Below are 21,498 nucleotides of genomic sequence, written 5' to 3'. Positions count from 1 at the left end.
ATTAATGTGAAAGCTGAAGGAAGAAAAGTGGTCCTATAAACTTATAAAGTTACTATCCCCAAACGAGGAGAAGTTGTCAGGCAGTGTTATTTTCCCATAAAGATGGTGGAAAAAATCAGAGTGAACTTGTTTAAGTGACATACATAAGTGACGATGCACAGCTCCCAATGGGCCTCAAGGGACGCTCTGTGCTGTAATTAGATTGACACTTCATGAAGTCGCTTTCTCCCTTGCTCACACTCTGAATCTTTTAATTCGGTTAGCTTATAAGTGGGTCGACAAAAACCCTACACACTTTAAAAACTTTCTCATCCCACGAGCCCTGCAGTTTAATATGCATGAAAATTACCCCTCTCTTTTGCTTATTGTTTTATTCTTTTTCCAAGACACCGATTTTTCTTTGAACTGATGGCACTCCCAACACACTGCCCAACCACTGATTCCACCATGTTTATTAATTGTATTGATGGATCTCCGTGACAATGTGGAAGCTGTTAGTCCTAGAAAATAGTGCTCATGTATACACTTTACCTGGTGTGATGTAGTTCAAGCAATGTTTGTGCACAGCAGATAGAGACCTTTCCTTTTAAATTTTTTAATGTTTATTTATTTTTGACAGAGAGACAGAGAGAGAGATGGAGAGAGAACAAGAGCAGGGGAAGGGCAGAGAGAGGGAGACACAGAATCCAAAACAGGCTCCAGGCTCTGAGCTGTCAACACAGAGCCTGACGTGGGGCTTGAACCCACGAACTGTGAGATCATGACCTGAGCCTAAGTCGGAGGCTCAACCAACCCACTGAGCCACCCAGGCGCCCCTAGAGAACCTTTTAATACACAAGGTGAGAGGTGGGCAACAGATGTCTGCGAGAGAGAGAAAACAAAGAAGCCCTCAGGTAGACCGAATATGTACCACATGGAATCAAGGGCAAACAAAATTCTGAAGGAAAAATAAATAAATAAATAAATAAATAAAGTAATTCATCTGGCTGTCCCTTCAATTGTTCTCTTTCTATTCGAGGAGAGGATGTAGAATAACACAAGATTTCCAAGAAGTGAGAAAAGGTTTTCCATCTGATCTAGATGTTGTTTAACAGAAATTGTCAGTGCTACCACTTGGGAATGAGAATGTGTGGTATCTGTTGGCAGCATCAGAAGGAAAGTAGCTTTCATTATGCAAAAGGCAGCTGTGTGTGACCAGTCAGGCTTGCAGTTTTTATTCTCGTTAACTCTGTTCATTGTGTTGGTAATCCTTAAATTTGTTGGGCCAACCTCTAGGGGACAATGACATGCTTAAGTCTGGGGATCAAGACATAGGTAGTAGGAATTGATCCTAGGGGCTCACTTGAACTGTCTCAGAGAAAACTTTATCTTAGAAGTTATAGAAACATCAGTAGCAACATATCAGTAACCAGTTGTAGTATAATAAGAAATCTATTCATTCTTTGTCCTTGGTTCCTGGAACAAGATTTATAAAACCCCTGGAAATCCCTGAGTGATAGTAGTAGCTTTTGTTATTCACATGGAATCCCTTTTGATCACAGGGGAATTTATGCTACTGAGGTGACAGAGTGGGGCCCCTAGATAGACTCATGACAGGGCTGGTCAAAAGGAAGATAAGTGAATACAGAATTGGAACATTCAATCCCACCCACTGACCTCTGAGAACTGGAGGGAGTGGCTGAAAATTGGATTCTAAAAACTCTTAAACAACAAAATTTGATGAACCTCTAGTTTGGTGAACAATGAGGTGCCAGAGGGTGGTAAGTCAGGAGAGAGCGTGGAAGCTCCATCCTTCACTACATTTCCCTCGGAATCTCTTGCGTTGGCCCTTTCTGACTTGTATCCTTTACAATAAACTGATGAACCTAAGTAAAGTGCCTTTCCAAGTTCAGTGAGCAATTCTAACAAATTATCGAAATACAGGAAGGGGTCATAGGATCCCCAGTTTGTTGCTGGTTGTTCAGAAGTACTGGTAACAACCTGGGACTTGCAATTGGCATCTGAATTGGGGGCAGTCTTGTGGGACTGAATCCTCAATCCACAGGGTCTACACTGACTTCTTGTGGTTAGTGTCAGAATTGAATTGTAGATACCCAGTTGGATAAAGAATCAGAGAATTAGTGTTGGTATTAGACAACACTCTAGATTAAGGTTTTTTTTTTGTTTGTTTGTTGTTTTGTTTTGTTTGCAATATTTACCACATGCCAGAACGTAGGACCTTGCTACTCAGACCAGTAGTATCAGTCTCATCTGGGAGCTTGATAGAAATACAAAATCTCAGCCCTACCCCAGATTTACAGCTTTAAATTCAGCTTCTTACCAAGAACCTCAGGTGATGCATGTGCACATTAAAACTTGAGAATCACTGTGGGAGAAACTTTACACAATTCATTTTAAGATTTATTACCCAATTTAAGAGCCCAAATTTGTCCCTAGAATGAAGGTGAAGCAGGTGTGTCTCTTGGAGATTCCAAAACAAAATTGAATTTACTTGTGAGACTTACAGATTTGGGTCTGTGTCCTCATTATGCAGAAAAGCATGAACTATTAAAATTTGAGGTGCTCCCTCAATATTCTAATCTAGTACTTAGTATGATATTCGGAGGTAGAGCGTAGGCTGGAGACAGGGGGCTGCTCTATCTTCTTGCTTTAACCTTTTTATACAGGCACAGTTATGAGGAAACAATGAGCTATGGATGGAATCATAGAAAGAGAGATGGAAGGGAAGGCAGCTGAAATAAGAGGAGAAAGGAGAAATCACATTATTTTGTTTCGGAGACGGTATGGGCTTACAGAAAGAGTATGTACATCTGAGCCTGCAGATATATTTTAATACTTTCTGGCTGAAACATTGTCCCCCTTAGTGACAGTCATGTGTCACCAGCACTTCCACCCCTGTGGTTTTTTGTTTATAATCTTCCTTGTAGACCAGAATGGTGAGCATTTCTGTTCTTCACCCGAGTTGAACATCTTTAGTCTTCCAAGAAACAAATTTCTTACAGTAGTTAGTAGTCTTTTAAGTAAAAATTCACTGCTACCTCCTCAAAGATCTTGGTTTTTTTTTAGATTTAAAGTTTTGAGGTTTTGGGGCACCTGACTGGCTCAGTCGGTTGAGAGTGGGGCTTTGGCTAAGGTTGTGATCTCACAGTCTGTGGGTTCTCGCCCTGCATCAGGCTCTGTGCTGACAGCTCAGGGCCTGGCGCCTGCTTCAGATTCTGTGTCTCCTTCTCCTTCTGCCTCTCAAAAATGAGTAAAGTTGTGCTGTCTCTCTCTCTCTCTCAAAAATAAGTAAACATTAAAAAAAATTCTTTTAAAGTTTTGAGGGTTTTATTTATTTTTCTTTTTTAAAATCTCATTTTCATTGCATACCTTCTTCTTTTCTGATAATAAGAGACCATTTACATATATATGCAGAAGACAGTAGCAAAACCTCACTTTCCTCTTTGGGTACCAGCAGTGGGGGAAGAGATGAGAGAACATTATATGGAAGGAAGACAAGGCGAAATTAGGAAATAGCTGAAGAGACAAGTAACCAAAAGGCAAGTAACCAAAAGGCGCAGGGATATTTAGCCATAAGTTGCTACTAGGGGGAAAGAAGGTTACAAAAATTAGTACGTGTTCCCTGTATTAACTATTTCATATCTGAATGTATGAAGATTTGCATGCCTACTTTTGCTTCTAGTTTTGACAATCAGCAGCACACAGAGTGGCCCCAAATTGTAGCAGGGGGAATAGACTATTCTAGTTTTGCTTTAGTTATTTTTCTTCACCACCTTCTTGTGAAAGAATATACTGAGCATCACCACAAGGCATTTCTTGGAAGGGGTTTACCACACGCATTTGCTCTAACTGGAATCAGACCTGCCATTTGGACCTGTTTCATTCCGCCATTAAAGAACACATGAAAATAGGGCCAAAATGAGAGAGAATACGACTAGTCAGCAAACTATGATAAGTTCAGTTCTTTACATTTATGGAATGAAACCATTTTCTGTATCCCATCTGCCCTGATATGGTGTCATAAATTTGGATTATATGTCAATTATCCAAATTTACTTCTCTATACTCTCTCCTTTGAATATCAATGCGAATTTTAATTTAAGGCTTTCTTATATACAAAACTTCACCTCAGAACTATGTGTTAACCACCATTCTGGGCCATTTCATACTTGCCAAACGTCTTCTCTTTTCAAGGTCATCTCCTTCACTACATCACTGGAAATGAAGTGGGACGTATGGTTCTGTTTAATCAGATTTCACGCTCTGCTGCCTCCATCTTATGGCCTCTCTGCTAATTGATCAAGTTTTCAATTAAAGCCCTCCATCTTTGTTTTCATTCTTTGTTAAGGTTTTTATTTCATTAGATGATTTCATGAGATCTGACCTGCTCCACCCCTGTTATCTGCCCCTCTGTCGGCCCCCCGTGCAATTGCTTTGTGTTGAGGAGACACCAGTCTCTTGTTCTCTCTGACTTCATCCCATTTCTCACAGCTAAATTTCTCCTTGGGCTGGTTTTGCCTACCCCATTCAGAATCTTTATAATTTTGATTTATTCCTTCAAGAGGGAAATCGTTTACTTCCTGTGTTATCAGATTTTTTTTTAAATACTCTGCACAGTTTTCAGCTGTCTGTTCAGTAGCAATTAAGCAAATTGGAAGTACAGTCTCCCAAGCAGCATCTAAGAAAATGACTGTGGTTAATAAATGGGCAGGCATGTGACATTCCCTTTTAAGTAGGGTGCTTCTTTGTGAGGTCTCTCTAATGAGCTGGAACACCACTTGATTACCAAATCCATTCATTGTTTCTATAGATCAGTTTAGGATGCTAACACAACAAATGTATGTAGCACTGCATCTCTCAGATTACACTGATTCCTCACTTTCATACTTGATAAGCAAAGTTTCATCTTCTAAGCTGCAGTAAATCAAATCTGCCTTGAAACCCACCAATGGATGGTGTATGAAAATATAATAGCTATTAGAATCAATATATTTTTTTAAAACCCAGGAAAATATGCTGACATGATCAATGTAAATAAGCTTTGTCTAAGAAGGCCTTGCTCATTGCACAGTAATTCCTGACTTCAAAATGTAGCATTTTACCTTTAAGTCTGATGCTTTCAACTCTGCAGGAGAAATCCAGACAACGCTGTTTCACAGAAGCCTTTGTGATGCATGACAGGCTGTATTAAAGGTTTACTGTTTAGAGCTTTTATAATATGAAATTCACAGTTTATGGTAATCTTCAAATAAAGTGTGAAAGCCCATAAAATATATTTCTTTTGCCTGCTTAGGATGCAAAGAACAGGCATACTTTCTCACCTTGGTTACCTGAATCTTGAAGTGGAACTTGGGCTCAGATTGGGTCAGTGGCTCTTTGCACTCGCTCTAGGGCTTACTGTTATCCTGTAAGCGGTGGCTTGTGGAGCACCGTGGTACTTGGCTTCTACAAATATGTTTTGAGGATTCAGAACCTAGTGATTATTTTCACAAGGTTTGTTTATACTTTCACAGCTTCTTTTATTTCCGTTCACTGCTTGGTAAAAATTTAGCTTGATGCATGGATCAAAATGCCATGGAGCTTTTTTTTTTTTTATTGAAGTAATGTTGACACACAAAGTTACATTAGTTTCAGGTGTACAGCACAGTGATTGGACAACTCTATACATTATGCTGTGTTCACGACAAGTGTAGCTCGTACCTGTCACCATATGTCATTATTACAGTATTATTGACTGCATTCCCTACACTGTATCTTTCATCCCCATGACTTATATATCCCATAACTCAAAGCCTGTTCCTCCCATTCCCTTCGCCCATTTTGCTCTTCCCCCCACCTCCCTCCTGGCAGCCACCAGTTTATTGTCTGTATTTGAGGGTTTGCATCTGTTTGTTTGTTTGTTCATTTGTTTTGTTTTTAGATTCTGCATAAGAGTGAAATCATATGGTATTTGTCTTTCTGTGTCTGGCTTATTTCCTTTAGCATAATGTACTCTAGGTCCATCCATGTAGTTACAAATGGTAAGATTGCATTCTTTTTTATGGCTTAGTAATATTTCAGATTACCAAATCTTTATCCATTCATCTATCAGTGGACACTTAGGTTGCTTCCATATCTTGGCTATTGTAAATAATGCTGTGAACACAGAGCAATTTTTAAAGATGGGTGTGTTTAGAGTGTATGGGATATCATGCCCTTTGAAAACTGGAAAACTAAGAACTTCAACTTGTGAAATAATTTTTAGTTACATTTGAGTATGCTGAATCAACGATGCCCTCCACCCCCCCACCCCACTCCAAGACAATGCACTGAAGGATATTTTAAGGAAAGGGGCATAGAAACATAATTAAGGAGGAAGTTCTGTCACCTGCTCTAAAACTTCCCTATATTTTAGGTAGATAAGTGTTTGTAAAATTAAAAAAAAAAACCTTAACTGAACATTTTATGCAGAGTACAACTTCTCATTTTACATGAATATTCTAGATGATCCACATATAAAACTCCTCGGCTGTCCTAGTGGTTGCTTGTCTTAACAAAAATCATTTTGTTTTCAAAATTTACGATCAGGTGCTGAGGCTGATCAGATTGAACACTACCATATCATAAACTCAAAGCCAATTTTGTCTAAGAATGCACTCTAACAGTTAAAAAGGCATTTTCCCTTACATTCCATTGCTTTTAAGGCAGGGGCTTCCCACTTCAGGGTATAGAAATCACTTGGGGAAACCACACCCCTGCAGAACCAGATTTAGATCCAGTTGATCTGCAGTAGATTCAGGAATCTGCATTAGATCATGCCCCCTCCCTCCCCTCCATGCTGTTCTGATGCAGCTAATTCCCAGGAAGAGCCTCAGAGCACACTATGAGGAATGTAGTTTTAACAGGTCAGTACTCCAGCTTTTTATAAAGACCTTGAACCTTACCTGTTTGCTGGAAGATATCAGAACCTCAAAGGTTTCAGTTAATTTTTATGGATTACGTGGCCAAAACCCATTGAATGTTGTCTTTCCTTTTCATCATAGTTCAATTTTGTGTTTGTTTGTAACAGTCAAGAAAGGGTAGTCTAACCTGTGTATTTTTCTTTGAAAGATTTCTGAAGACAGCTGTCTTCTCTAATTTTTAGTTAAATGAACCTGCTTTCGAGGGGTTAAATGATCTGTTTTATGGGTTTAGGTGATTTCTTGCAGTGATCCTTATCAGATCAAAAGTATGTGAACATCCTGACTTTTCATTATTTAATCTCATGAAAGGAAAAATAACCCCTGTAAGACTTATTTAGCATTAGATATAACTTGATGTTTCTACTCCATTAAGGGAAGCTATTTTCTTCATGTGTTTCAATCTGAAATAAAGTGACAAGGTTGGAGATCAGTTATGTTAAATCTGCATTTGTCACATGGTCCCTTGCCTTGCTATTTTCATGGTCAGTCAGTGAGGTAGCCTTTATTTCCTTCAATGTCATTGGGCAACATTGGATTGTTGGAAGCCCAAATTTATTAACTGGAAGGTAGAAATTAGAGTAGTGATTGATAGATGATCCTGACTCATGTCCACAGATAATGTAGAGTGCATTGTGGCTTGTTATTCCTGATAGAACTCCTGACTCTAAATGGACAATATACTCATGGTATTACCCTGTGTTTCTCTACTGCTTTATACAGGTCAACCTCATTGAAGAGCATGTTAGAATAGGTATAAATTGCTCTGTTTATTCAAGTCCATGGACATTTACAGTTCTTCATGTTAGCTGAAGAGTGCCCATTGTATCTTTCCTATAATACTTTTGGGTCGAGACTACCCTTGGAGAACTTTTCTTTCAAAATAATCTTGCTGGCTAATTATATTCTTCTAAGGAGATTTTAGATTGGGGCCGGCAGGACACTTTAAGGGAGAGGTTGATGATGAATCCATTATGTACCTTTTCTCCTCCCAATCCAAGGACAGTCAACCTGGCTTCTCTAGTTCTAGCCCCAGGCATAGCAATATGCATCTCCAAATCCCAAAGTGCAGTTTATCTTCATAGTGGAAACTGGGCAAGGCATGAATCTGAAAAGGAATATGATGCTTATTTTCTCAAGTGCTTCCCCAAAGAAGGTATGCCTAAACCTTCATTTCCTTCTGAGTTGTTCCAACTCTTTGAACGTCTGTGAAAAAGGAAACTGTCTATATTGTTGGAGAGAAAAGACTACAGGAGAAGGGAATGTAAGAATTGGAGAGATCAGCAGGTCTGCCTTTTTAAGGCTGGTGGTTTATTTACTTCTCTAGTTTTGTGCTTGAAGTGATTTGGGAGAAAGGTGTTGGTAAATAATAGCATCAGTCAGAAGGGGTTTTTCATTCAGCAGCTCAGGAAAAAGCAGAGAGATTAAAAGCTAAGTTGGCCTACATTCACGGTAGCAAGATCAAATCCTCCTATACCACCATGGATTTAGAGTCAGAAGTGAGGCCAAGGCTGGTCTTATGGGAACGGTGTCCTGGGGCACGTCAATTTATTTTGGCAAGCCTTACTTTCCTATCTCTAGGAATGTACTAGCATGATCTCTCAGTGTACTTCACCTAAAAAATCCTAAGATTTTAAATAGGGACCGATTGTGTTTTTTCGACTTCGGCGCTTGGTATATGCTTCTCCAGGATAGATGCTTGCTTGCATGTTTTCTCTGAGAACTGAAGGCCAGCCCTAAAGTGAGGTATATGTGTAAGCTTCAGGTGGTTCAGGAGACAGGAAATCTCATGCAGGTTTAATGGATGAGTACTTACATATATTTTCTGGGGATCACAGGGGGTTTTGTGGGTTTTTTGTTTTTTTCTTAATCAGATTTTCAAAGGAGTTTATGACCCCAAACATTTGCCCTAAGGAAGGGAAGTGTAAGAGAGGTTGTACTTCTACAGGTCTGGAGAGAAACTTGCAAATGGGCTGGAGGGAGCTGTAGGAAGCTCACACTTCCCACGTTGTTTCTGGGATACACCAATGTTGAAAATAAGGACTTTTGGGCATATTATTATTACAATGAGATTTCTAAAAGTATATTGCGCTGGAAAGTAAGAAAGTGTTCAAAACAAAACAAACAAAAATAAAACATGTCACTACAACCTATTTTGACATATAATCTCATTTTAAAGATGGGGAAACCAGTTCAAAGAAGTTATTGGAAATTATAGAGAAATACCAGAGGTGGGATACAACATATTCTGATTTCAAAGCCTGCATTGTTTCAACAGTCTATGGCTGATGCTGAGGCAATTTCCACTTGCAAGCTCGCCAGAAATTTTACATTAAAAAAATAAAGTCCTGTAGATATAGCTCCAAAGTTTTGTTCTCAACATTTTATTACATTATTTCTCATAGCACCCTTAAGAAGATAGAAGAGTAAACACCGACTTCTATATTTTGCAGATGAAAAGTCAGGGCTCTAAGATTTTTCTTCTTTTCACATGAAGAATTCAATAGAATCTGGGAGAAAATCCACCTTAAGCCAGGCTAACTTTTATTATTTGCTCCAATATGCAATACTCTGTGATAGATGTTATGGGCAATACAATGATGAATGCATTAAGACTATTGCTCTCAAGGGTTGGCTATGCATTTTCTATGCCGTCTTTTCTTCTAAACCTAAATTAGGCAATGTATCCTTCATATAGACATTTCATGCTTAAAGTTTAATATTATCAGAGAATGATCATATTTTTACAACCAAATATTGGACCAAAGAGAACTGGGAAGTTTTTCAGTTTTACAAAAGATAAACAAATCCAATTTATACCATGAACAAATTAGCTTCATTAAAAATAAAATTAAATTGCATAAATCTGGATTTTCTGGAATTGCATACATGCATTTGCATACATGTATAAATTCAATTAAAGTATACACGTATATAAAATATGCAAGTATGGCAGTGCCAGACTGCATATGAGGACACTGTGCAGAACCATAATACTGCAAGCATGTGAATATGGGTGTTTTGCAAAAGGGAGGGAACATGGAAGCCCAAGCTGACAGTAAGTCACATGTTTATTAGGTATTTATTATTGTGTAACAAGTTACCCTAAAACGTAATGCCTTAAAACAATTAACATCTCCCCATTTCTGTGGCTAAGGAATTTGGGTGCCTCCAGCTCAAGGCTAGAAAGGTGTCAGTTGGGGCTATAGTGTTATCTGAATTAACTTAATTGACCTAACTACTTAACTCACAGAGGATTTACTTCCAAGCTCACTTGGTTGTTGACAAAATTCAGTTCCTCACTGGTTATTGGATGGATGAGGTCTTCAGGTCCTCACTGGCAGTTGAACAGAGGCCTCCCTTAGTTCCTTGTCACATGGGTCTCTCCACAGGGAAACTCACAGTGTGGTAGTTGAGTTTCCTCAGAGCACAAGAGCAAGTGAATGCCCAAGGAACTCAGTCTTTTTTTTTTTTTAATCTTTATTTATTTTTGAGAGAGAGAGAGAGGGCAATAGCGGAGTAGGGGCAGAGAGCGAGGGAGACACAGAATCTGAAACAGGCTCCAGGCTCTGAGCTGTCAGCACACAGCACGACGTGGGGCTCAAACTCGCAAGCTGTGAGATCATGACCTGAGCCAAAGTCGGATGCTTAACCGACTGAGCCACTCAGGCGCCCTGGAACTCAGTCTTTTTTTTAACTTATTCCTGGAAGTGACATCCCTTCACTTTTGCCATATTCTTTAGTAAAATTTGGTCTCCACGACCAACACATGCTCAAGGGAAGGAGCTACACGGGGCATGCGTCATAGGTGGTGGGAATCTTGGGGGGTCAGGTTAGAGTCGATCCTAGTGACATAGTTTTTATGAGGCAATACTGAGAAACTCTGAAAGAAAGTCATCTTGTCCTAGCCCAGGGGTAGCTGAGGTTAGGGGGCAGACTTGGCTCGATGGGCCCAGCTGATGGGTTGTTTTCCAGATGTCTGGGTGGGATATGGGGAGTAATGCCTCTTGTCTGCAGTTGCAGTAAACAGAGTGGCGGATATATAAGAGGCTGGATAACTGTTTACCAAACTCATTTTCTCTTCTTTGTGGACACACATCCTAGTCCATATTTGCAAGCATTCTTTGCAGGTATGTGTGGACATGTTGCTGAGTTCCAATAAATAAATAAACAAAGCACATAGAAGTTACGTGAACCACATTAAAAAACAAACAAACAAACAAACTCCCATGCACAATCCTCCGTGTTCTTTTCCACTTCAGGCTGGATGGGACAGAGAAAACTCAAGGGGACTTTGTGAGGCCTATGTTGAATGTGGCAGAGCTCAGGATGAAGGGAACCTTAGTATCCGAATACATGACTGGAGGAAGCCACCCACTGACAGAGAACATTCATTTGAGCATTATGTGAAAAAGAAACTTCTACTGAATTAGACTACCAAGGATATAGAGTTCACTGATTATAGAAGCAAACATTATTGTAACAACTACAAGAGTCAGATATCTGGAGTAGCAGCTCTGAACCAGTGAAGCTCCAACAATGCAAAGACGGATCAGAAATGTTAAGATCAGAGTTTAATTATTCTTTCATCCAAATTACCCATAACAGTTCTCAGCACAAGGTAGGCTCTAGGTAATTTTGGTTAAATTATAGATGCTGACCCAAGTTAAATATAAGGGGAGCTGGAGTATGTGAGGTTTAAGAGCTTGCAGAAGGAGTTTCAGCTTAGAGGAATATCCTAAATAAAATTTCAGATGGTAGTATTCTTTGTAGTTTCATTTTACCGTTGCTAATGAGTTGCTTTCAATCTCCATTGTGGAATTCTGGAACTAATTAAACAGGTCAGAAAATGAAAGGCCCAAGTTAGAAGCTTTAGAGTCAAATAGTAGATTTAAGAGCAAGGAGATTAGAGGCATTGACAACAACAATAAATTCAGTTTACTAAATACTTACCTTTTCATCCAGCTTTTATTTTTGACCCAGGTATATTACAGCTCCCCTTTTCCCCAAAGCATATTAAAGTCTTTTGATTCCTTTATAGATTTACACAATATCTTGCAAACTGGTTCTGTAGGGTGAATTTGTTCTGTCCTATTTCTGCTTAACAGGCATGTATGGAAGACCCACTATGTGCCAGGCATTGTGTCACATGCTGAGAATACTGAGATGGAGAAGATGTGGGCGGTGTCTCTGAGGCTTTCAGTCTGGCAAATTTAAGGAAAACAAAGGTTATCTTTGTAACATGCTTTAATGGGCAATGTCTAAAGCACTAGCATTAATAGGCTGATACTTGCAAAGAAAATATAAATAGAATGCCACAAATTCACGTTAGTACCCACATAATTTTCTTCTTCATTACTGCAACCCTTGTTCCCAAACTCTGCACACTCACAGGCACTAGATACTTCTTTTTACATTATTTTCCAGCATATTTTCTTATACATCGTTCCATTTGGCTTGTTGCTAAAAAAGAAAGAGAATAATCATGCCACATGCAGCAAGCCTTTCTCCGTTGTTTGGGTAAAATGTTACAACTCTGCAATCAGCAGGATTTTGCTTCCCTTTCTGTGGCAAATGATTAATTGCAAGGGGCAAAACATCTGTCTGGCAGCATGGGGCAGAACAGGGCTACAGGATCTCCGTAGCCTGGAAAAGGGGAAGAGTAGGATGGGGGCACTTAAGAAAGGAAGGCCTCTCTCTGAACTTAAAGAAGTCCTATGGGTTTCCAGAATAGTCAGCATCCTGCTGAGGACCAAGGTTTAATGGAGCAAAGGAAGGTAGGCCCAGTCTGAGAATGCTTTTCTATCTTCATGCCAATTCTCAACTTTTTTCTTGAGGTTCCTATTTCCTTTGCCACCTTCTTGCCTGCCCTTAGCTAATAGTTAGTGCCCTGAGCACTTTCCTCAAGCCCAGCACTGGTCTGAGTGTTTTGCTTATTTGCTCATGTAATACTTACTATCTTATTATCTCATGTAATACTCGTAACAACCTCATGGGGAAGGTGCTACTGTTATCTTCACTTTGTCAAAGGAGAAAGTAAGGGGAAGTAAGTCTAACTTGTTGCACATCTAGTAAATGATGTGGCAGTTTGACTCCAGTGACCTGCCTCTTGATAACTTTTCCTTGTAAATATTGTTCCACCCTTTTTCTTAAATTCCTTACTCTCTATTAAAATGGAGAATTAGAATTGCCCCAAATATCCATACTTTCCAAATCACCTGTTTCTTTTGAAAACTTTATTTTTTCTTTCTTCAAAAGTAATTGCATTTAATTTAGAAAATACACATAAGCAAAAGAGGGAAACAAAAATAACCCCCATAACTTACATCCATCCTCTCTTACATGTTGTAAGACTTACATATAGTAAATGCTGTTAGACTTTTTCAAGTTTCAGTCAGGCTAATTCAGTTAATGCTGTTTTGATGAATGAGTAGTATAGAACACCTCTAGTGGATAGAGCCCTCCTGCTAGATTACCTGCAGGTAGGGTAGATTTATCCTGGATTTGCTCAAGTAGTTTTGGTTCAGGCCTGCTGATCCAGCATAATTATTAGGAGCATCCTTTTCCACTATCTAAATTTTTCCAGTTTAGATGATAAATCATATGATTATTTTGTTCATAGGCCACTGGCTAGCCAATAGAGGACTGTCAACTTAAATTAGTCAGTAATAGATCCAAGCAATAGAAAGATAAGTGAAACTCCCACAGTAAGATTCTCTTGATTAGATTGATAACAAGGAGACAATTAATTTTAAAAGTTCTACCTGAATAACATGATTAGTAGAATAGAATTAACCGTTATCCTGAGAGAAAATAGGAACGGAATATGGAAATGCACTTGGTTTTCAAGTGTAATAATATGTTTTTCAGAAGGATCACATGCTGGAACAAAAATGTACCCAAGCGATTTTTAAAAACCGATATACTACCCATTATGTTTTAAGCCACAATGCATTAAAAATAGAAACAAATAATGAGAATGGAATTAAAATGTGCCAAATGCATGAAAACTTAAGAAAAAGTGTTTTTTAAAAGTGCCTAGGTCAGGGAAGAAATCCAGAATGTAATAACAAGAAAATGCAGTGAAAATACAAATACAATATATACATAAAAAGTATGGAATGCTGCCAAAATAGCACTTAGGAGAAAATTTATCACTCAAATTCTTGTGTTTGTATGGGAGAAAAGGGAAAAACAATGAATTAAGCCTTTGCCTAAAGTATTTAGGAACAGAATAAAGCAGCATGCCAAAAAGAAAGAAATATATAGAAAAAAATAAAGTGATAAAAATAAAAATATTTGGTAACAATTATGGAAAAAAGATTCAATTCACAATAAAGCAAGCATTAAAATACTTAGAAATAAATTCAAGAGCTGAAAACGATGCATAAAATTACCAAGGTTTATTGGGAGAATACTGAAATAAATGGAAAGGCAAACTGTATTTCTGTATATGAAGATGATAATGTTCTAAATATGTCAGATGTTCCAACTTTCATTACAGCTTTGATATCGTCTTAGTGAAAGCATCAACATGATTTTCTTTATAAACTGACAAAAAAATTTCTACAAATGCATCTGGGAGCATAAGTAGGCTAGAATATCAAAGAGTTTTATGAAAAAGAGAATTGTGAATTATTAACTCCCATGTGTTAAAATCCAGAGTCAATTGATAAAAATAAAGATGAGGTTTCTTTTTTATGGAAATAAACTAAAATAACCAAATAAACTTTGGATACATAAGAATTTTTAAGTGCTAAAATTTATGTTACAAGGAAGAGGAAAAAATGACTATTGACTAGAGCTTCAGAGGGGTCACTTGGTAAGCAGAGTAGTTACAGAAAATACTAACATGAAAAAACAACCACAGACTAAATCATAATTTTAAGCTTCTGTGCAAAGAAGATGGCAACTAAGTTAGAAACATACATGCAGAAGCAGTTTCAGAAAAAGAGAAAAAGTTAAATCAGTATTATGCAAAGTGTTCATTTAATATTTCCAGAAAACTTTTAACAGCATGGCAAATTATTATAGGATATTATAAAATAGTTACTTAGTTCAACAGACATTTATTGAACACCTAGGTTCTCAGGACACTCATACAAATATTATCACTGCCCTCAAGTAGCTTGCAGCTGCTAACCACATAAGCATATGGCAATTAAATGCAAATCAGAAGACTATTAAACCATTTTATACCTCCTTAACTGGTACAATCACAACTAAGTATAAATTCTTAGCATAGATGGTTTTTAAAAACGAATTCATTCACCTTGCAGGTATTGATTCTCAAAATCCATGTATATTTTGTACCTTCAGAATTTCATCATAATTCAGGTGAATCTTGAACTATTCATAAATTTACATTAGCAAGAGGAAGCGTCACTTATCACATCCAGAAATAGCTACAGTTAATATTTTAATGTACATTCTTGTCAACTTTTTTCTATGAATAATTATTTGTTTGCCAAAAAAAAGATGATACAAAATATTGTTTGCAGTCTTTTAGCATTTAATTGTATAGCATAAATATTTTCTTTAAAAAAATTTTTAATGTTTATTTTAATTTTTGAGACAGAGAGAGACAGAGCATGAATGGGGAAGGGTCAGAGAGAGAGGGAGACACAGACTCTGAAATAGGCTTCAGGCTCTGAGCTGGCAGCACAGAGCCCGACGCGGGGCTCAAACTCACGGACTGTGAGATCATGACCTGAGTGAGCCAAAGTAGGACGCTTAGCCGACTGAGCCACCCAGGGGCCCCAAATACTTTTGATATTAACAGTATACTTCCAAATTATGATTTTCGTTTATTTCATCAAATTCCATTATCAAGATATACCATAATGTATTTGACTTTTTCCCTTTTGTTGCCTTTCTGTTTCCAGTTTTTCACTGGTATCTAATTCCTTCATTTAGTAGATACTTATTGCATTACTTGATGTCTTAGGTTCTGTGGACAGAGTGAGGAAAGCAGCGGACGTGGTGCCTTTCCCCACAGGGATTATATTTTGGATTGCTGTGCTGATCATGCTTTCTGCTGGGCTCCAACCTGAAGCATGATGATGCAGAGACCTCATCCTATTGCCATCCCTTCTGAAGGGAATGCTGCAACTACCTCCCATAAGTACCTACCATAAAGATTATGCTCCCTAGCTTCACTCTTTCCTGTAGAATAAAAGAAAAGAAATGTTAGGGGCATCCGGCTTGGGCTCACGTCATGATCTCACAGTTCATGGGTCCGAGCCCCGTGTCAGTCTCTGTGCTGACAGCTTGGAGCCTGGAGCCTGCTTTCAATTCTGTGTGTGTCTCTCTCTCTCTGCCCCCCCCCCCCCCCACTCACACTCTGTCTGTCTGTCTGTCTCTCTTTTTCTCTCTCTCTCTCTCTCAAAAATAAATATTAAGAAAAGTTTAAAAAAAGAGAAAAGAAGTATTTTATCCCACGTTAGACCCATCTGTCTTTTCACTCCAACCTAAGGCTGAAGTCCATAAATTTGGATTGCTTCCTATCTTCAGGAGGCTGCTAAAGCCAAATTCATCTTGCCCAACTTCTTTTTGTCCTGGGTCATCACCCAAAATGTGAATTCTTGCACAAACTGATTACTATGCGTATTATTTCTCAAATGCTCAGTGGTGTCTTTATTTAACTCAATTTCTAACTGTGTGTATCATCCCCAAGTTTCTCCCAGTGTCCTATGAAATTCTCCGTGTTACAAACAAGCTTACCTATATTCACAAACACTTTTCTTTATTAAATCTTTCTTCTGAGAAAATCACTACTAGTCTCTTATGGCTGCTCATTTTCTCCAATACCCAACTACCTTACAGTTGGAAGATAAATTTGTGCTTGTAGGGTTATTGCTATAACTATTTTCCATTTTCTTTTATTTCTGCTCTCCTAGTAGTGGTTCTAAGTTTTAAAATTTGTATGCTTGTGTTTGCAAGTATTCTTTCAAAAATGTGCTTTCTGTGTGCATCAGATTTTAATATATTAAAAACTATTAAAGAATGACATCAGTAAGATGGCAGAATAAGAAATTGGAACAATTGTCCCTCCACGTAAATACACACAAACAATACTATTTGAGCCACAATACCTTCTGAGAACTCCAGAGACCAGTTAAGAAATTACAGTTCCCCAGATAAACACAATGAGGAAAAACACCGCGAAACAGGTCAAAAGAGCAGTTTCAGTTTACCTGGGTCAGCCCCTCCCTGAAGTTGCCACAGTTCAGTGCCAAGAGAGATCCAAGTGGCCTGAGATTTCTCCAGGGGGGAAAGCAGTGAGTGAAGCATGCATTCAATATTTTTAGACTTTGGGAATCCTGCCCAAAAAATTTACTTCTGTGTAACCTTATAGAGACGGCTGAGGCAGTCAGCATAGTTAGAATGCCTGTGGGCTTCTAAGAACAAAGAAAAATGGGTGGTTCTCAGCAGTCAGCATGGGTCTGTGGGATTGAGAGAAGGTGTACAATTTTGAGATTTCTCTTTTAGCACATGAAAAAAGGTGGAACTTGCACCCACCTCCTGGCACTCCAGCCCAAACAGACCCCAGGGAAAAGAGGTGGAGGTCGCTCAGGAGCCAGTGGTGCAGCCTGTGGTGCTGCAGAATTGAGAGAAGGTGCACAATCCCCAGACATCTCCATCAGAAAGAAGGGAGAGAAGTGGAAGCTGCACCCACCTTTTGGGCCTTTAAGTGTGCTTCCCTACAGAAAAGAGAGCAGTTCGTTTTCATCAAACAGCATGATTCTGTGGGACTAAAAGAAGGTGCACAATCCCGAGATGTTTCCGTTAGAAGGGAAGGAGAGAAGTGGCCACTGCACCAAACGCCATTCAGTGTATTGTCCGGAAGAAAATGTGCAGGTGGCTCTCAGCAGCCACCACAGCTCTGAGAGATAGAGAAAAATGCATACAATCTAGAATCTTCTCCTTAAACAGGAAAGGAAATAGGTGGAACTTACAGCTAATATCCTGATATTTTAGAAGTGGGAGAAAATATTTACACCTTATATATCTGATAAGGAGTTAATACTAATATATAATTAATAAATATATATTTATATATATGTATATGCATATACATATAAACTCATACAACTCAATAAGGAAGAAAAACCAAAAAACTTATTTAAAAAATGGGCAAAGGAACTGAGCAGTTTTCCAAGGAAGACATGCAAATGACCAAGAGGAATATGAAAAGGTATTCAAAATCACGAATATCAGGGAAATGCAAATCAAAACCATATTGAGACATCACCTCATGTCTATTATTATGGCTATTATTAAAAAGTCAAGAGATGACAACTGTTGGTCAGGATGTAGAGAAAGGGGAAGCTTGTATGTTGTTGGTGGGAATGTAAAGTGGTGTAGTCGCTGTGGAAAACAGTATGGAGATCGTTCAAAAATTAAAAATAAACCCACCATACGACCCAACAATTTCACTTCTGAGTATATATCTGAAGGACATGAGACCACTATCTCTTAGAAAGCTACACCCATGTTCATCGCATTTTTCTCAATAACCAAGACATGGAAACAACCTAAATGTTCAGCAGTGAATGAACTGGTAAAGAAAATGTTGAATTGAATATAAATTGAATATATAAATATATTCCATATGGTCTTACTTATATGTGGAATCTTAAGAAATGAATTCATAGATAACAGAACAGATGTGGTTACTAGGAACATGGGGTGGGAAGTGGGCAAAATGTGGGAAGGTAATGAAAAGGTACAAAATTCCAGTTATAAGATAAATAAATTCTGCAGATGTAATGTATAACATAGTGAATAAAGTTAACAGTATTGTATCATGTATTTGAAAGTTGCTAAAAGAGTAAATCTTAAAAGTTCCCATTAAGGAAGAAAAGAAAAAGAAAGAAAGAAGGAAAGAAAGAAAGAGAGAGAGAAAAAGAAAGGAAAGGAAGGGAAGGGAAAGGAAAAGAAGGGAAAGGAAAGGGAAGGGAAGGGAAGTGAGGGAAAGGAAAGGAAAGAAAAGGAAAGGAAAGGAACATCAAATGGTGAATTTTCTTGTAGAGTATCTTTGAGGGAGGACTGTACTCTGTACCATCTTATTCATGACTATTCTAGCATTTATAACAATGCTTTAGCAAAATATTTGAGTTACTACCTCCTAAGAAACTTCCCCATAGCAGTGCTTCTGGCCAATTTCTAGTAAAAATGTCATTCTTGCTTGTCAGAAAACTCTTCTTGTGTGTGTGCCTACATTGAGGCTGGAGATGGGAAGGTGGATATTGGCTAATTTGATTATCTTCCTGTTGATCAGCTTTGGCAAAGCATACTTTAATAATAAGAAATGCAAACTTTTATGTTAACTTGCATATGACTTCCTATTGTCCATATATTTATATGCAGGAATCTCAGAAGCCTGGGGTAAGAATGTGTGCCTTCCTGTGCACCCCCAAGTGACAGACATTCCTTAAATGTCTGTGGACCCTGTCCCTTCCTCCTCTGTCTCCTAGTCTTAACCCAACCCATGTCCTACTTGCTAGACTTACTGACCCATCTGCCAAAACAGGACACTAATATAACAATGCTCCATGCAATTGAATGTGGACACAAATCATTGTAAAATGCAGATTTGGTTACAGCAGGTCTTTTGCGGGACCTGAGAGTCTGCCTTTCTAACAGCTCCCATATGATACTTCTTGCTCATGGTCTGTAGATCATACTTTGACCAGCAAAGCTCTACAGAAAGAGCAGACTTTCTGTAAAGGGTCAGATCGTAAAATTTAAGGCTTTATGGGCCAAAAGGTCTCCTTCCAATTACTCAGTTCTGCTACTTCAGCATGAAAGTATATGGACAACATGTAAATGAATGGGTATGCCTTGGTTCCAATAAAACTTATGTACCATGAAATGTGAATTTCATAGAATTTTCACATGTTAGGAAATTTTATTCTTTTGATTTTTTCCTCTACCTTTTAAAGGTATAAAAACCATTCTTACTCCAGAGCTACACAAAAACTGGTGGTGGGCTGGTACTCCAGTTTGTCAACCTCCAGTCTAAAGCACGAATCTTGAAGGCACAGACTCTAGCGTGGGTTCTTGCTCAGCCTTTTCCTAACTCTTGTTTTTCCCTGACCTCTTTTCTAACTCTTGTCAGCCCCCTGCCCTCTAAGCCACTCCCCCCAAAGCCCCTGCAAAACAGACAGAATACAATAAACAAAACGGCAATAGTAAGTCCTTCCCTATCAATAATTAGACGTAATTGACAAAACATAATGGAGAAAACGCAAGGGAACTGCGGTTTCTGGCTCCACCACCGGCTTAGGGGGCTCACTCATAGCCACCATGAGCTAGGACTTTGTGCAAAATGCAGCGAATCCCTGTATGGCTTCAAATACATCCGGATGGATGATGGCCCCGACTGTGTGCCCTGCTATGACAACACCTTTGCCGCCGCCTGTGCTGAGTTCCAGTCGCATGTGGGGCACGACTCAAGGGAGGTGTTCTACCAAGACTGCCACATCCAGGTGGGCTGCTGTGGGTGCCAGAGCTTCTCTTGCCAGTACAGTGAGCTGCTGTGCATTGACTGCTGCAGCAGTGCCTTGTCCCGGGAGTTCACCTGCAGGGTACGCCATCATGCGTAGGTCCCGGAAGCTGGAATGCAGAAGAGGCCAGACAGGGCCCAAGCACTGCTTCTGGTGCAGTGGTTTGTGAGCAGCTGCTGGGCTCCTGTTCCTCTGTGCCCTGCAAGCATGCTCATTACTGCGTGCCTTGCCAGGAGAACAAGCTTTCTCCTCACCGTACCCTCCGCAGCCAGTCATTGACATAGGGTGCATAACATACCGTGATCAGCCCTGGCATCAAGAATGCCTGGTCTGCACAGGGAGCCAAATGCGCATGGCAGAGCAGCAGTTTGCTTCCAGGGATGATGATCCCTACTGAGTGGCTGGTTTTGGAGAAGTGTTTGCACCCAAGTGCAGCAGCTGCAAATGTAGCATCATAGGACTGGATGGAGGCAAGTATGTGCCCTTCTAAGACCACCACTGGCACCACAGCTCCATCTCCTGTGCCCGCTATGCCACCTCCCTGGTGGGCCAAGGATTTGTGGGGGGCTGAAGACCAAGTGCTGTGCCAGGGGTGCAGCCTGTCAGGCCTTGAACCAGGACTCCTGGGTCCATAGCCTCTTAAACCAGGGCTCCAGGACTAAGGCTCCTTTTCCAAACCACCTTTGGGACCCAGTTGGGGTCCTTCTGGGCTCCAGGATTCAGCCTCCATGCTCTAACATACCCAGACCGGTACTTGTTTACCCAGGACCCCCAAACCTGGGATCTTATGGAGCTTCCATGATTCAAATCCCCACTGCAAGCCTAGACTCCAGAATTTAGCCATCTTCCCTATAGTCTGGGTTCCTAGACCAAAACTTCTTCCCAAATCAGGGCTCTAGACTCAACCTTCCAAACCTGGAATCTGGGACCCAGGCCCTCTTCAATCTCGACTTCTTTCCAGAGACTTTAGTTCTCCCATGGGTGCCTGAGAAGTCCTCAAAAGTGGAGTATATTCAGGCTTGACCCTCTTCACCCCATGCCACCCAACC

The 21,498-nt window shown here is 39.4% G+C and overlaps 1 pseudogene; it reads left to right on the top strand.

Annotated features, from left to right (window-relative positions):
- Positions 1–18,881: 18,881 nt before the first annotated feature.
- On the top strand, positions 18,882–21,084 carry LOC101082511 (annotated as a pseudogene).
- Positions 21,085–21,498: the final 414 nt, after the last annotated feature.

This window comes from Felis catus, chromosome C2 (assembly GCF_018350175.1).
Source record: "Felis catus isolate Fca126 chromosome C2, F.catus_Fca126_mat1.0, whole genome shotgun sequence".
Lineage (NCBI taxonomy): Eukaryota > Metazoa > Chordata > Mammalia > Carnivora > Felidae > Felis > Felis catus.
Note: the sequence above shows the minus strand (reverse complement) of the source record. Positions and strands in the feature narration are given on the sequence as shown.